General features: G+C 45.7%; 1 long non-coding RNA gene across 1 annotated transcript; it reads right to left on the bottom strand.

The window, feature by feature from the left end:
• Positions 1–3,968: 3,968 nt before the first annotated feature.
• LOC109267821 (uncharacterized) lies at positions 3,969–14,652 on the bottom strand. Its single transcript, XR_002080294.2, has 3 exons — positions 14,564–14,652; positions 5,158–5,223; positions 3,969–4,162 (listed from the first exon to the last, which is right to left on the bottom strand). It is a non-coding gene; the product is annotated as an uncharacterized LOC109267821 (long non-coding RNA).
• Positions 14,653–15,069: the final 417 nt, after the last annotated feature.

The raw sequence follows: 15,069 nt of genomic DNA, 5'->3' as shown, positions 1-15,069 counted from the left end.
GAGAGAACTTTGGTCCATTCGGAGAACTGGCAGTTCCACGAGCTGACGATGCCTGCCATACCTTCTTGAGTCAAACAAAGCAGTCTGCTCACAATTACACAAAGCTTGGACTGTTTGTCTAACCTGAGGCATTTTTATGGCTTTGCCCCTTTTTCAAAGGGTTATATTGATTTTCAGAGCCCAACGCACACTGGCGGATCGCATCAATGTCAATACCCTCATTGTGATACTGTACTATCAGGGTGCAAGATGTTGCCTGATTGGGAAAGACTGGGTAAGTGGTAAGGGGATCGATCTGTATTATTTCTCACAGCTGCACGTGAATCAGCAATTTTCTCAAAAAGTTTAGACAAAACGAAAAGGACGTTTGAACTCGTGATGTCAGAAGGGTGTGTGAATGCCGTGGGGTCCCCGTGCGCCCGATGCCTCATCTAGATGATGGATCTTGAAAGGACTGGTTGCTCCTTTTGGGTCTAACTTGCAGATTATTTTTGCTCTGTTTGTTAGAGTCGTCCGATCTGAGAGAGAGCTGAGGACAGGCTGGCCTTCTCTGTCCTGGTAAGCTTGCTCACCGATGCCACACTGCTGAGATGCTAGACGCCATGTTGACATGTCCCATCAACTGCCCAAAAGAGCAGGCAGATGGAGGAGGAAAGAGGAACCCGGGCCTGAATTTTCCATTTCCCCTAACCGGGCCCACAGACCAGAAAATAGTTTGAAAAGCTGTTTCATCTTGCATTTGTGCGCTCGGCTTTGGGACCTTTTCAACCGATGGTACCAAATTAGAACTCCTACCACATCGCATGTCTTCCCAATGAAGCAACACCAGTAGGTGGGTGGACTGGGGGCTTCTCCGTCCGCCTCACGTCACAGATGCATTTGCTATGTGACTGATGGTTTTTAGATGCTCAGATATATAGGTATTTCTAAAACAGCTTCGGAACCCTTTTGCTTCCTGTGAAATGAAAGACGTTCCCCAGTTTGGCTAGAGCTTGTAGCTCATGTGTGATGATGGAAAGCCTGTTGAGGTTTGGGTTGGCCAATTGCCAGGAATGGAGATTCAGAGGATGGTTTCCTCGCCCAAGACATGCACGCTTGGTTGTACTAAAATAACAGAAGTCTTTGCAGGAAAGTATTTATCTTCTTGGGTGTGGGAACTTGGGTATGCATCTCAGACTTACCCCCACCAAGGAACAAATTAACAGTCTCCATCTTCCTGCTATTTTATTTTCCTTCGTCCCAGTAGGTGGGAAGGTTTATAACTAATCGTGCACCCAGGCATCCAGCTCGGGGAACAGCAGTTGTGTCCTGTAGGTGATTATTTCTCCCGCTTTGAGAGGGGACAGTGAAGAGTTACTTTTATTTTCTGTGCATCTCAAGTGCGGATGCCGGCTCTTTGAATCACGGTGTGTATACCGGCAGGTGGATAGAGAGAGAGTGGGGGCGGTTTCAAACATTCAGGGAGAAATATGTAAATATACAAACTCTCTTGTGATTTTTTTTTTCCTCTGATGCCAAATCCTGATTCCATTACATGCAACTTCTGCTTTCAGAAGGCTAGTAAATGAGATGAATATTAAGGTCAGACTGTTTGGATACTTAAACGTTACCAAGGAGTTCTAGAAAAGAGGATGCATACTCTTTTCTGTAGAAACGTTTTTGCAGGGGCACCTGGGTGGCACAGTCGGTTAAGCGTCCGACTTCAGCCAGGTCACGATCTCACGGTCCGTGAGTTCGAGCCCCGCGTCGGGCTCTGGGCTGATGGCTCGGAGCCTGGAGCCTGTTTCCGATTCTGTGTCTCCCTCTCTCTCTGTCCCTCCCCCGTTCATGCTCTGTCTCTCTCTGTCCCAAAAATAAAATAAACGTTGAAAAAAAAAATAAAATAAAAAAAAAGAAACGTTTTTGCAATCTACTCTCCTAGAACTATTTCTTCCAGAAACGTCACCTGGCTATCTCGTTGATGGATATTGTGTAGAACGCTAACTGCTCCATTGTAGAAGCAAAACAGACTCAGCCTTTGATCCCTCTGTAGCAGCCCTTGGCTGGAACCTTTAGCCTGGACAAATTGTTTCTGTCCTGGCATCTAGCTTGGGTAGCATGGGGTTAGCCTCTGTATAGGTGCTGACTCTTCCTCTACCCTACCCCTGCATCTATAGGCGTGGACTGGCCATTGTGGCCCCTGGGAGCCTTGGCTGGGGGTCACATGCCCATGGGTCAGGCCAGAAGGCTGTTAACTACAGGGCACAGTGCTATGTGCCCTTCATCCCCTGCCCGTGGTCCCCCACCCCTCCCCGCCGGAGTAGATCCAGCAGCCCTGCTCGGTCAAGAGCAAAGGAGGATTGGCTACCAGGCAGGCTCTTACTGAAAAGGGAGCCAGCATAGTACCTCATCCCATTTCAGATAGGGGTTCGGTAAGCGGCCCCAAACCAGAATGCCAGGATTGCCCCCTCGTGTCCCACTCCCCATGCTGACACTGACTCCTTTGGTCAAGGATTCTCTGTGGTTTCCAGTGACTAAACATGGTAACTGACTGAAAAGGTGCTGATATAAATACTTTTTGTAAGTATAGATACCGTAATAATTTGAATATTGAAACACAGGGGCGCCTGGGTGGCTCAGTTGCCTGAGTGTCCCATTCTTGATTTTGGCTTAGGCCATGATCTCAGGGTCATGGGATTGAGCCCCACGTCAAGTTCCTCATTGAGTGTGGAGCCTGCTTAAGATTCTATCTTGCTCTCTGCCCCTCTCCCCTGCTCATGCCTTCTCTCTTTGAAATAAAAAAAAAATTAAAATAAATGCAACAATTTAAAAAGTCTCACAAATTACTAATGCCTTTTTTTTAATGTTTATTTATTTATTTGAGGGAGAGAGAGACAGAGCACAAGGAGGGGAGAAGCAGAGAGAGAGGGAGACAGAGAATCCAAAGCAGGCTCCAGGCTGAACTGTCAGCACAGAGCCCAACGCAGGGCTCGAGCCCATGAACTTCGAGGTTATGACCTGAGCCGAAGTCAGATGCCCAACTGAATGAGTCACCCAAATATCCCACAAATGCCTTTCGAATTCTCAGTCACTCATTCAAATATAATAACTGTTGAAGACAGAATAATCTGGAAGTGCTAGGAGCACATTAGCATTTAATGTCTACCGGTCTTCAAACTGATGACCACCCATTCCAGACAGATCTTTTTAAAAAATTTTTTTAATGTTTATTTATTTTTGAGAGAGAGAGAGAGAGACAGAGACAGAGACAGAGAGAAAGCATCAGCAGGGGAGGGGCAGAGAGAGAGGGAGACACAGAATCTGAAGTAGGCTCCAGGCTCTGAGCTGTCAGCACAGAGCCCGATGCGGGGCTCAAACTCACAAACTGCCAGATTGTGATCTGAGCCACAGTCAGATGCTCAACTGACTGAGCCACCCAGGAGCCCCATGCAGATAGACCTTAACACCCTGTTGGATGCTTAGGTATTAGTCATACTCATCAGACTATGAATATTCAAATCTTAGGCTTTAGAAATATGGTTACACCAACTTTTGTCCATATAGACCGACATCTCTTCGGGTAACAAGAGGGTCAGGTAGTCAGAAATATCCAAAAGAGAAAGAAACCAGGCAGATCATCCAAATTGACTTTGGCAATCCATGGGATAACAGATGTTACAGACAGATGGCACCCATAGTGGAGAAAACTCCAAACAACAGGGACAGGGAGACCCACATGTTTTAAAAAGTGTCTTACTAGGGTATGAGATTGGAAATCAGATTAGAGATTGTATTAACACAAACTTAGTTTCAATGGTATATTCTTTTTTTAAAACAAATATTATTTTGCCAATCTTTGCAGATTCAACTGAAACCTTTATGCCAGGGGAGAGGGTAGGTTCTGGAAAAATCGGCTTCAATGGACTGAAAACATTAGGCTTTGGGAGAGAGTCAACATAAATTCAGTTACCTTGTGGACATTTATTTCATTACCTTTGTATATAAAGCCAGCATCACCCTCTGTTTCCTTGATACACAAAAGTACCTAATATATGGCTCCATAGTTTCACGGGACTCAATACCGATTGTTTTTAAGATGTGACGTAAACATTTGGCTTCAGATCTGTGACATCTGGATCTACTTCATCATTCTGGCTGCGGCTCATGAGTTGGTGATTGTTTCCTGTGATTTAAAACATATTCAAACCAATGAAGTGTGGGTTTCCTTTTTTCTTTTTGGTGTTTTATTGGTTTTCATTTTATTTCATTTTATTTTTTAAGTGTTTATTTATTATTAAGAGACAGAGAGAGACAGAGCGTGAGCAGGGGAGGGGCAGAGAGAGGAGGAGACACAGAATCCGAAGGAGGCTCCAGGCTCTGAGCTGTCAGGACAGAGCCCGATGCGGGGCTCAAACTCACAAACTGCAAGATCATGACCTGAGCCGAAGTCGGACGCTTAACCGACTGAGCCACCCAGGTGCCCCTATTAGTTTTTATTTTAAACAGTTTTCCACAAGATCATCAGCATAAATAATATTAAATAAAATATCGACTTAAATGCCTGAAAATATGTCCGTTTTTAAAATGAGCGCTGAGAATTCATTTTGTTTAAAACTCAGCATTGTTAAGGAAAAAGATACATTGTGACTCTCTATTTTTGAGGTTAAAATGCATGGTCCTGGGTGAATTCTTCAGCTTCTTGTAACTAAACTCTCTTCTTCTAGATTTGTGTAAGTAATGCAAGTCCATGCTGATGTATGACTGGGTAGAATTTGAATGTGGGAATATGTGAGGTCCTGTAGCTAAATTGGGCTCAGCGCTCGGTGAGCATGGTCTGAACGACCTAAATTCCAGAACCACTGGGGAAGCCAGATTCTTCTGAAAACAGGCAGGTGGAAAAGGATTTGGAAAATAAATAAGTGGCTAACAGTGGGATAGGATATTATATTACTAAATGTATGGGTTGCCCTCTGGCTGTAAATCCACTCATTTAGAAAGCAGATGTTGTGCTTGTGAGTATAAATTAATGTTTTATTTTTCATTTAAGACCTAGGCAATTGGCTTCCAGAGAACACTGATCAGATACGGTCAGGAAGCTCAGTTTCATGATAAAATTCTCCAGCACATTCCCCACTGCTTTCTGCTCTCATACTTGGAATTCTTGAAATACAGACTTACGCTTTTGATCACGGAAGCATGATGTTCTTAATGGCACTGGTTGATGATAGATCCAGAAAACAGGCTCTATGGAAGGAGAGAAGAAACCTTGAGCACAATATTTTAGATTGGGAGCCTCAGTGGATTTGTATAATACCATTGAAAGATAGGGAATTAGTCCATGCACAAGGCAAACCATTGCATTTCAAGACTGACAAGCTGGCTTCCTCTGTTCTCGCTAAAACTGCACCTGCTATTCTGGTCGTTTAAGTAACTTCTGTGCGATGCAGTAGGCACAGTAATGAGCTGATCCTCTGTTCCTTGATCTGTGAAATAGGGATATTAAGAATGGAGAGCACATACTGAACCAAGTTCCAGGTTCATAACTGTGAGCTCTAACGATGTAACTCCCAAGCAACGGGGACCGAGATCCATTCTATCCCAAGGAATCTCCAGCAGCACCTTGGGACAGAAGGGGAGTGCACTGGGAAGGAACCTGTTGAACAACAGAGGGTCATAGCTAAAATCCGGTCTTGAAAAACCTGAACATCATGTTTCCCCCTCTTAGAAGTGGGGGTGAGAATAATTCCAAACTTGAGCAGAGGAGTCAGTGAGGCAGTGGAATCAATGCCTTGCTGCTGCTGGTGTTTTCAGTTGTTAAGCCGTATCCAAGGGCTGAAATGGGACCATTTTTGACCCACAGAAATGGCAGTTTTATGTTTCATGCTAGTCATCGATCACACAATCAGTCGCAGGGTTTGGAGGAAGTGTCTTCTCACGTACGATCCGTGATGGCCGCCCGCTTGCAGCAGCCCTGTTGCCACGAGTCTGTGCACCGTGGTTCTTCTGAAGCTCCGCCGTATCCACCCCCATGGCCGAGTGGCCACACCCATAGAAAGAGGGGGAGACAGGAGATGCCCTCAGAGAGGCAGGCAGCAACTATCTGGGAATAAAAGCAATTCTATCAAACGGGCAGGTCAAGTGGGGACTCCACTGTGCAAAACAGTTGGGTGGTTCCCCAAAAAGATAAACATGGAATTTCCATATGGCCCAACAATTCCATTCCTAGGAATATCCCCAAGAGATTGAACACAGAGGCTTAAGCGGACGCCTGTATAGCAATATTCATAGCGGCATTACTCACAACAGCTAAAGAGTAGAAATAACCCAAGTGTCAATCAGCAGATGAACCGGTAAACGAGGGGGCACCTGGGCGGCTCAGGCTGTCCAAACAACTGACTCCTGAGTTCGGCTCAGGTCATGATCTCATCGTTCATGAAATCGAGCCCTGAGTCAGTCTCTGCACTGACGGTGCAGAGCCTGCTTGGGATTCTGTCTCTCCCTCTCTCTCTGCTCTTCCCTTGCTTGTGCGAGCTCTCTCTCTCTCCCAATGTAAATAAATAAACTTTAAAAGAAGAAATAAACAGGTAAACGAAATGTGGTTTATGAAAATATCCCTACAACACAGTGTTGTTCAGACATGAAAGGGAATGGAGTTCTGATACATGCTTCAAAATGGGTGAACCCTGAAAACACTGTAAGGGAAAGATGACCGACACAAAAGGGTCAATACTACGTGAGTCCGATTAGATGAGGCAGCAGAGAAGACAAAATTTATAGAGATGGAAAGTGGAACAGAGGATGCCTGGGCTGGGGAGCTCATGGGTACAGAATCTCTGGGATGATTAAAAAGTTCTAGAATAGCAGTGATGGTTAGACAACACTGGGAACGTACTCAGTCCCACTGAATTGTACACTTAAAATGGTTTGAATGGTAAATGTTATGTATATTACCACGATTTTAAAAATCTATCATAAAAGGAAAGAGGCAGAGGTTGGGAGTACTACCACAGTTATGTTCTGGTGCCATCCGTGGGTAAACACGGTGACAGTCTCCATTGGGAATTCACTCACTGTTAAATTCTAAATCAGCCTTCCTTATTAGAATCAGCTTGCGTTCGGGCTAGTAGACAAACATGAATCTAGATACCTTTAGAATCTAAATCATTGCCATTCAAATTTACAGGCCATTGAATGTAACACTATGCAGTGGAATTCTAAGGTCGAACACAAATAAACCTCAAAAGTAGATTTCACTTTCTTCTTCCTCCCTCTCTCTTTTTCTTTTTCTTTCTTTTTTCTCTTTCTTTCTTTCTTTCTTTCTTTCTTTCTTCTTTCTTTCTTTCTTTTCCTTCATTCCTTTCCTTTCTTTCTATTTTTCTTTCTTTCTTTCTTCTTTCTTTCTTTCTTTTCCTTCCTTCCTTCTTCCTTCCTTCCTTTCCTTTCTTTCTATTTTTTCTTTCTTTCTTCTTTCTTTCTGTCTTTCTTTCTTTCTTTTCCTTCCTTCCTTCCTTCCTTCCTTCCTTCCTTCCTTCCTTCCTTCTTTCCTTTCCTTTCCTTTCCTTTCCTTTCCTTTCCTTTCCTTTCCAGTTTTCTTTCTTTCTTTCTTAAAAGGCAGAGGGTGCTTGGGGAAAATTGTCAGAGACTAGAAATTCTAACCCCTCAGGGCATCAAAGTTGTGCTTGATTGCCTGTAGTTGAGAATTTTGAAGACCGATTCAATCACTGGTGGCTAATTCAGAGGGAACAAGCTGATTACGACTGGTATGCTTCCAGAATGTTAAAAAATAAAAATGCCTTCCTGGATGGGACCAGTGTCTGTGCAGGTGAGCCCCTTCCAGGAGCATGCTGTGGGGGACAGCCATCCCCTCTGCCCCCAAGTAGGAATGTGACCAGAGTTTAGTTCGGCTAGCTCAGCTGGGCAATTTCACCTGAAAACATACTACTCTGTTTTTTCTGTGCTCTGTGTTTTGTTTCACAAAACACCCCTGCAAATCACAGGGGTCACACCCAGATCTCCTGGATGTGCCCTCAGGTGCTCTTATCTGGTGCAGGCTGAGTGCCAGGCCCCACAAAGAGTTCCCAGCGGGATCCCAAGAATGAATAGCAACATGTCTCCCTGTTTTTCCAGGAACAGAATGAATGGACCTCTTGTGAAATCACTCTCCAAGCGAGTTCTCTTTGGGGTTTTAAATCATATCTAAGAGAGCAAAAATTAAAAAAAAAAAAAAAAAAAAAAAAAAAAAAGCAGAACAGTGCAGACAAGCCAGCAAGGATTTTAGGGGGAAGGATCCTCAGGCCCATGGGGCTAAGCCTTCCAAAGACCTAGAGTGTGAGCTACGGAGAAACCCAGTGATTCTTTTGCTGGGCTGCAGGAATGGGGATATTTACATTTCTAATTGGATTTCTTGCTTATTGCAAAAAAAAAAAAAAAGTAGTATCGAATAACAAATAAGGAAGAAGAAAGTCATTCAAAACTCAGCCTCTTAATAAATCAGCAATTTTGACTTGCCCATGTTCCCATTCAAATGTTGTGAATAAAAATATTTAATTTTATATCATTATAATCATGGCAAAGAGATATTTTAATACATTTCATTTCCCTTAAGATGTTAAGCATTTTCTTGTTATTCTGTAGTTATCATTTTAATAACTGTTGAGCTGATATATAGCACAGGGCCCAGAAATAAAGGCATTTGGTAAATATTTGTTTAAAAGATGAATTAATATACTTTACTTCTCTATGCCCTTATTTGGGGAAGCATTGAATGTGATTTCATTTCTACTATTATAAATAATGTTTAACAGGTATCTTTGTGATTCTTGTCTATCCTACTTTTTGCATAATTTCATAGGGAAAGTTCTCAGAAGTAGGAGTCCTAGGTCGGCAGCTATGAAATGCATTGGCAAATTGCTTTTTAAGGAGATTGCATGGATTGGCTGCAGTTAGCAATACACAAATCTGCTGGTTTTTACATATCTTGACCAGCACTGCTATTTAAGATCTTTTTTTAATGTTTACTAATTTAATAGGTATAGAAAGACTTCAATTGGAAAAGCTCTCTCTTCCAAAATAATTATAGGGGCATCTGGGTGGCTCAGTTGGTTGAGAATCCAACTACAGCTCAGTCATGACCTTACAGTTTGTGGGTTCGAGCCCCACATGGGGCTCTGTGCTGACAGCTCAGAGCCTGGAGTCTGCTTCGGGTTCTCTGTCTCCCTCTCTCTCTCTGCTCCTCCCCCACTCAGTCTTTCTCTCTCTCTCTCTCTCTCAAAAATAAATAGAGTTTAAAAAATTAAAATAAAATAAAGAAATAATGGAGTAACTTTAGCTTTTCATCTTCATTTTATAAGCCTTTTCCTGTGACCCTGACACAGAACCTAACCAGCTTTGAATGTTGGTCGATCAACCCCATGTCAGTGGTTAGACACCTTCCAAGGGAGCTGGTGGGGCATCTGCTCTGTCCTGCAAAGAGGACAGGTGTCAGGCCCGGGACTCTCCTGAACCACTCTGAGCACAGAGCCTGTCGGGGCCTGCTGGCTGCGAGGTGACAGAAATGCTCCGAGGGGTGGAGCGGAGGCTGAAGCTTCAGGGCAGCCGGCAGACAAGGCTCTCGGGTGGGGCCGGCACCAGGTGGTTCTTCTGGATTATCCTCCCTGGAGCCCGGGAAGGCCTCAGGGCACCTCACGCTGAACACGGGCGGGGCTCTACCCCTCACATGTCCCAAAGGTTACTTTATTGCGTTGTCCCAGCAGTGTGAAGGGCTGCCTGATTTTCATCCTACGTTGCAAAATGTGGAAACGGGGCCCCGGGAAACGTGATTTGCCCACCGCCCCTGAGCCGTCGGGATCCAGGATCAGGAGATCGGATTCCAAAGCCCCCGCTCAGAGCACGGTCCTTGGGGTGCCGAGGCACAGGAAGACCTGGGCTTCAAAGTTTTTACTGGAATAACAGAGGGACGGCACAAATACATTCCATGATTACACCTTGTCTTCTAATAGGTTTTTTTTTTTTTTTTTTTTTTTTTAGAAATTAATATTAAAATACCCATGATGATGATGCACACTGCCTGGCTGGATCCTAATATCTTGTTATTTTTTATTTTTACATTTTTTTAAATCAACGAATATTTATTTGCGAGAGAGCAAGGGAGAGCCCAGGTGGGGTTGAGTTGGAGGGAGAGAGAAGGGGGGGAGGGGCAGAGAGAGAGGGAGAGAGAACCCCAAGTGGGCGCCTCGCTGTCAGCTGATCTCACCCCGGTGAAATCATGATCTGAGCTGCAAGCGAGTCAGACGTCCAACGGACTGAGACACCCAGGCGCCCTGATCCTAGTATTTTGAAAACTGGGACCCAAGGCCGGTGTTATGGGTCCCACTACAAATGAGGAAACTGAGGCTCAGAGACTGAGAGACTGGCACAGGCGCGGTCTGAAGCCAGAGCTTCTCGCTCCCTGGAACAACGGGCTGGGCGGCAACACTGACCCCTGGGGGTGCTGAGGGCTAAGTGCTCAGTGCTCGGTGCTCGGTGCGGCACAGACTCCTGGATGATGACCGAGGCGCGGCCGAGCCCACCGGCGCAAGAAGGTGGAAATGGAGGTCGGGTGCAGGGAAGGTTTGCTTCGCAGAAGACCAGAGATGGGAGCTGAGGAAGGAGGCGGAGAGGAGAGGAGGGAGCCACCCGTGCGCCCCTTTGCTCCAGTGGGGCAGGGAGCTGGCGCCCTCTAGCGCCCAGGAGACGCCCGGCACCCCAACCCACAGGCTGAAAAGTCCCCCCTGGAGTCGCACTGTGTGGACGGATGACAAGACCCAGGCCGGGGGGCTGCTCGGCCCTCATAACAGTTGATTTTCCAGGACACCCTCCCCCCCGCCCCCGGCCCCTGCTGCCTCACACATTGTTTGCCTCCACCACTCGGCTTTTCTCAGTTCAGGTCAACCTTTTCGGTCTTGGATTAAACTGGGAGAAAATCTGAAAGGGGACGTGGAGGGTGCCTTCTCCTCATTGTTCTAGACCGGGTCTCTCAACACCATCCACACAAGCCGGCCCACCTGTAGGGGCGACACCTGTGCACTGTGGGACGTCTGGCAACATCTCCAGCCTGGCCCATTAGATGTCTGCAGACGCTGCCCCCTTGTCCCTGGGGACAAGGTCACCCCTGGGTGAGAACAGCTACGCTAGAGGGGCCTGCCGAGCTGCTCCGCAAGGGGAAATGGACAGATAAGTGCGTGGATTAACAAGTTCATAGCTTAGAAGTGATCAGTGACGTGGTGCTGCTCGATTGAATAATTGAGCGTTGACTGAGTTTCTGTGAATATTACCTTCCAGATAAGACTGTGAATTGTGTCACTCGAACCGGATTGAAACACCCGGTTTTGGTCTTTCTTGCAGCAGAAAATAACCCCAGGACGTGTCCTCTCCGGCTTCCGGTTCCAAACCACTGTGGGTTGTCTCTAAACAGCAGCTGCGAGACCCCCAAAGTGGGGGCATCTCAGTGGTTCTGGGTGACGTGGTAAACGCTGGGGTTTGGAGCCACCGGCCAAGAAAGAATTCTTGAGACGTCTTTGGTGCAAAAAGGTGGTTTTATAAAGGCACGGGGACAGGAGCCGTGGGCAGAAAGAGCTGCACTGGGGTCTCGACAGGCGACTGATTATATACCTTCAAGTTGGGAGGGGGTCAGGGACAGTGGAAGTCTTTAAGGTATTTTGGAAACAGGTTTCCAGGACCTTGAGGGGCTAGCTGCTGTTAGGAAAAGGTTATTGATTACTGTGTATTTAGTAAAACCTGAGTCATGAGACCCTTGAGATGTATATTAGGGGGCCATAAGCTTGGAGTATGATTGCCAGCATATGTCTTGCGGTGGGGGGTGTAGAGATAAAGGAAGTTTCCAAAGGAATTTTTATATGTTAAAGTAGACTTAACAGGATCCTGGGGGGTTGGGATAATGTTAAGCTACGATTGCCTTTTGCCCTGAGCAAAGTGTCATCATCGAGGCAGCTGAGCTCCTAGAGGAATGTCACAGTGCCTGTTTCAAGGACTTGTCCACGGGCTGTAAGATGTAAGGAGATTTATTTTTTTTTCTTTCGCCTTTGTTTCTCACATCACTGGGTACATCCCTGCATCTGGAGGTGTTGTAGGGTTTAATAAATTGGTGGGTACAAACCTCAGTGCTGTTGGGACAAATCACAAGAGAAGGGCAATTTTCCACATGGATTAAGAAGTCTACGGATGAAGGGCACCTGGGCGGTTCAGTCGGTTTAGCATCCGACTCCTGATTTCAGCACAGGTCAGGATCCCAGGGTCATGGGGTCGAGCCCCCCGTGGGGCTCCGTGCTGAGTGTGGAGGCTGCTCTAGATTCTCTCTCTCTCTCTCTCTCTCTCTCTCTCTCTCTCTCTCAAATAAAATAAAATTAAAAATACAATGTCCATGGATGAATAATCTTTTCCTTCCAGTTGCCTAAGGAGAATGCTGTTCTTAAATCTCTGACCACACTATCTGACGATCTGAGTGGTTCTAGGGGGCAGGGTCCCAATGGGGGCGACCTCAGAGCGGGAAGACTCTCAGCTCGTCTTCCAGAGTCTGTGCGTCTGCATCTAGGTTCACCAAGGGTGCCGGCAGGCTCCTGCCAAGAGTTAAGGGTGTCTCCAGCCCGGCCATCCATCATTTCTTTAGACACGTGGAGGAAGAGGTCAAGCCAGGCAGGCGGGGCTGTCGTCCGTCCCCTCCCTGAGAGGCCATCTATGGCCACTCCAGGCCTGGGGACAGCCCCACCCCCTGAGGAGGGCGCACAGAAAAGGCGCTTAGGGACAGAGCCTTATCTGATGGGCGCCGTGGAGCTGGCCCTGCGAACAGAGCCGCCGGGTGACTGCTCTGGGGACTCGGACCCCACGAGGAGGGCGAGTGTGCCGAGGAACGTCATCAGTGTGACCAGGAGAGCCCGCGTGTAGCGTGACGATGTCTTAAATTTTGTTTCTCCGCCCCAGAACACGACTGGGACTAAGACAGCCAGCTGGGTTAAGATGTAAATATAAGTCTTTCACCAAGAGAAGGATAAACTGCATGTTGGTGGAATTTGGGGTGGAGGGGAGGTCTCTCTGAGCAGAACGTGAAAGTAAACAGAAGGAAAAAAAGCCACAGACCCGATGACATGAAAATTTACACTCTCTCTGCAGAAAACGCCTCCATGATAATCATCAGACTATTAGGAAACGATCCCAACATACATAACAGCGGAATGAAGATCAGCAGAGTCAGAACCTTGGAAAGCGACGAGAAAAAGACAGGTGCGCTCAGCGCAGGAGGCGAAAGGCGTGAAGTAGGTGACTCGAAAGAAGAATTAAAAAGCCAGAAAGTCCAGGAAAAAGTCATCACCGAAAGGCAAACGGGGACAGCAGTGAATCAAATGGAAGCTGAATCAAAATGGAAGGGTGTGGCGGCCCGCGGTGGAGAGCAAGGCGGGTGGCCGTGAGTCCAGCACGCGGCAGGGCTGTGACAGCGTTTCGGCCAACGGCTGGCGATGTGCCTAGAGATTGTCAGCACGGAGGCTCCGACCTAAAGGTCCCAGCGCTGAGAACTCAGTGGCAGCAGATAATGAGTTCGGCGTCCCCGACGAGCCTCATTTCGTGGACATTCGGTGCTGGGTGACCAGCCGTCTCAGGGGTGGCGGGGGCTGTCGTGATACACGCCAACCACGCGACAGGGATGTTTTTTATGGAAGCAAACATGTGGAAAACCCTAAATGCGATACTCCTGCTTGCATTAAAAGCATTTATGTTGACCTACGTGTTCGTAAGACATTAAATCCAAAACGTTGCTAGTAAGGCAATATATGTGCGATGATTTATTTATTCATGGGTCTCTTTCTGACTTTCTGCCTTACCTTGTTCAAAGCTGGGCCTTGGTCTGAATTCCCCTGGCTCCCATGGGACTCTCTCTCTCTCTCTCTCTCTCTCTCTCTCTCTCTCTCGTTTTTATCCCTCACACATGCCACGTTCACTCCTGCCCAGCTGTTCCCCGTGGGATCCAGCTCCTTCAGGCTTTTGGTTCCACCCCAAAAACAAGTTCCCTGAAGGAGACTTGAAAGCAAAAGAGGCCTATTGTGCACCCACGGCTGTTTTAAAATATGTACATCTGGTTTCTCACTCTCCTGTGCAAATCCCTCCATTGTCTTGCTTTCATATTCAGAATAAAATCCATACTTTCTCTGTAGTTTATAAGGTCCCGTGGAATGTAAGCCTTCTCTGAATTCTCTCTGAATTCTTTCCCCCTCTCTCTTTTCTTTGCTTCGTCTACATTGAGGGCACTGGCCTCCATGCTGTCTCTAGTTAACATGCCAAGGTTATGGCCACCCCAGGGCCTTTGCACGTGCTTCTCTTTGCCCAGAAAATGCAGTCTGGCTCTCTCCCTTGCTTATTCAGGTCTCTGCTCAAATGTCACCTCTGTGAAGAAGGCTCTTCTGATCATCCCACATAGAACAGGAACTTCCCCCATCCTTCTGTGTCCCATAATTCAGCGTTATTTCCCCCCTAGCACCTCAGTCACTGTATACCTTATACCATAACTTATACATTCACTCATTCATGTGTTTATTACCTTTTCCCAACAGAACAAAAGCTCCATGAGGGGGAGACTTCGGCTTGTTCTTTGCTGCTCCATGGTTCCTGAAAGGATATCTGGTTCCTATGTATTGGGAGAAAGGAAAGAGAGGGAACAGTGGCAGAAATGAAGAAACTAGAAGATAAAAACCCAAATCAACAGGAACAATGTATATTGTTTGTATATTTATATATGTTTAATATTTATAAATATATATTAAACATATATAAATAATATGTTTATTTATGTATGTTTAATATATATACTTATATTAAACATATATAAATAATATATAAATATATATTGTATATTTATATATGTAAATATATATTGTATATTTATATATGTTTAACATATAAATATATATTTAATATATAAATATATATTAAACACATATAAATAATATATATATTAAACATATATAAATATATATAAATGTGTGTGTATACATACACACACACACACACACACACACATACACACACACATATATATATTTATTT

Source organism: Panthera pardus, unplaced genomic scaffold (assembly GCF_024362965.1).
Source record: "Panthera pardus isolate Hobbes unplaced genomic scaffold, ASM2436296v1 HiC_scaffold_2, whole genome shotgun sequence".
Lineage (NCBI taxonomy): Eukaryota > Metazoa > Chordata > Mammalia > Carnivora > Felidae > Panthera > Panthera pardus.
The sequence above is the reverse complement of the archived record's forward strand: the minus strand, read 5'-3'. Positions and strand labels throughout refer to the sequence as shown.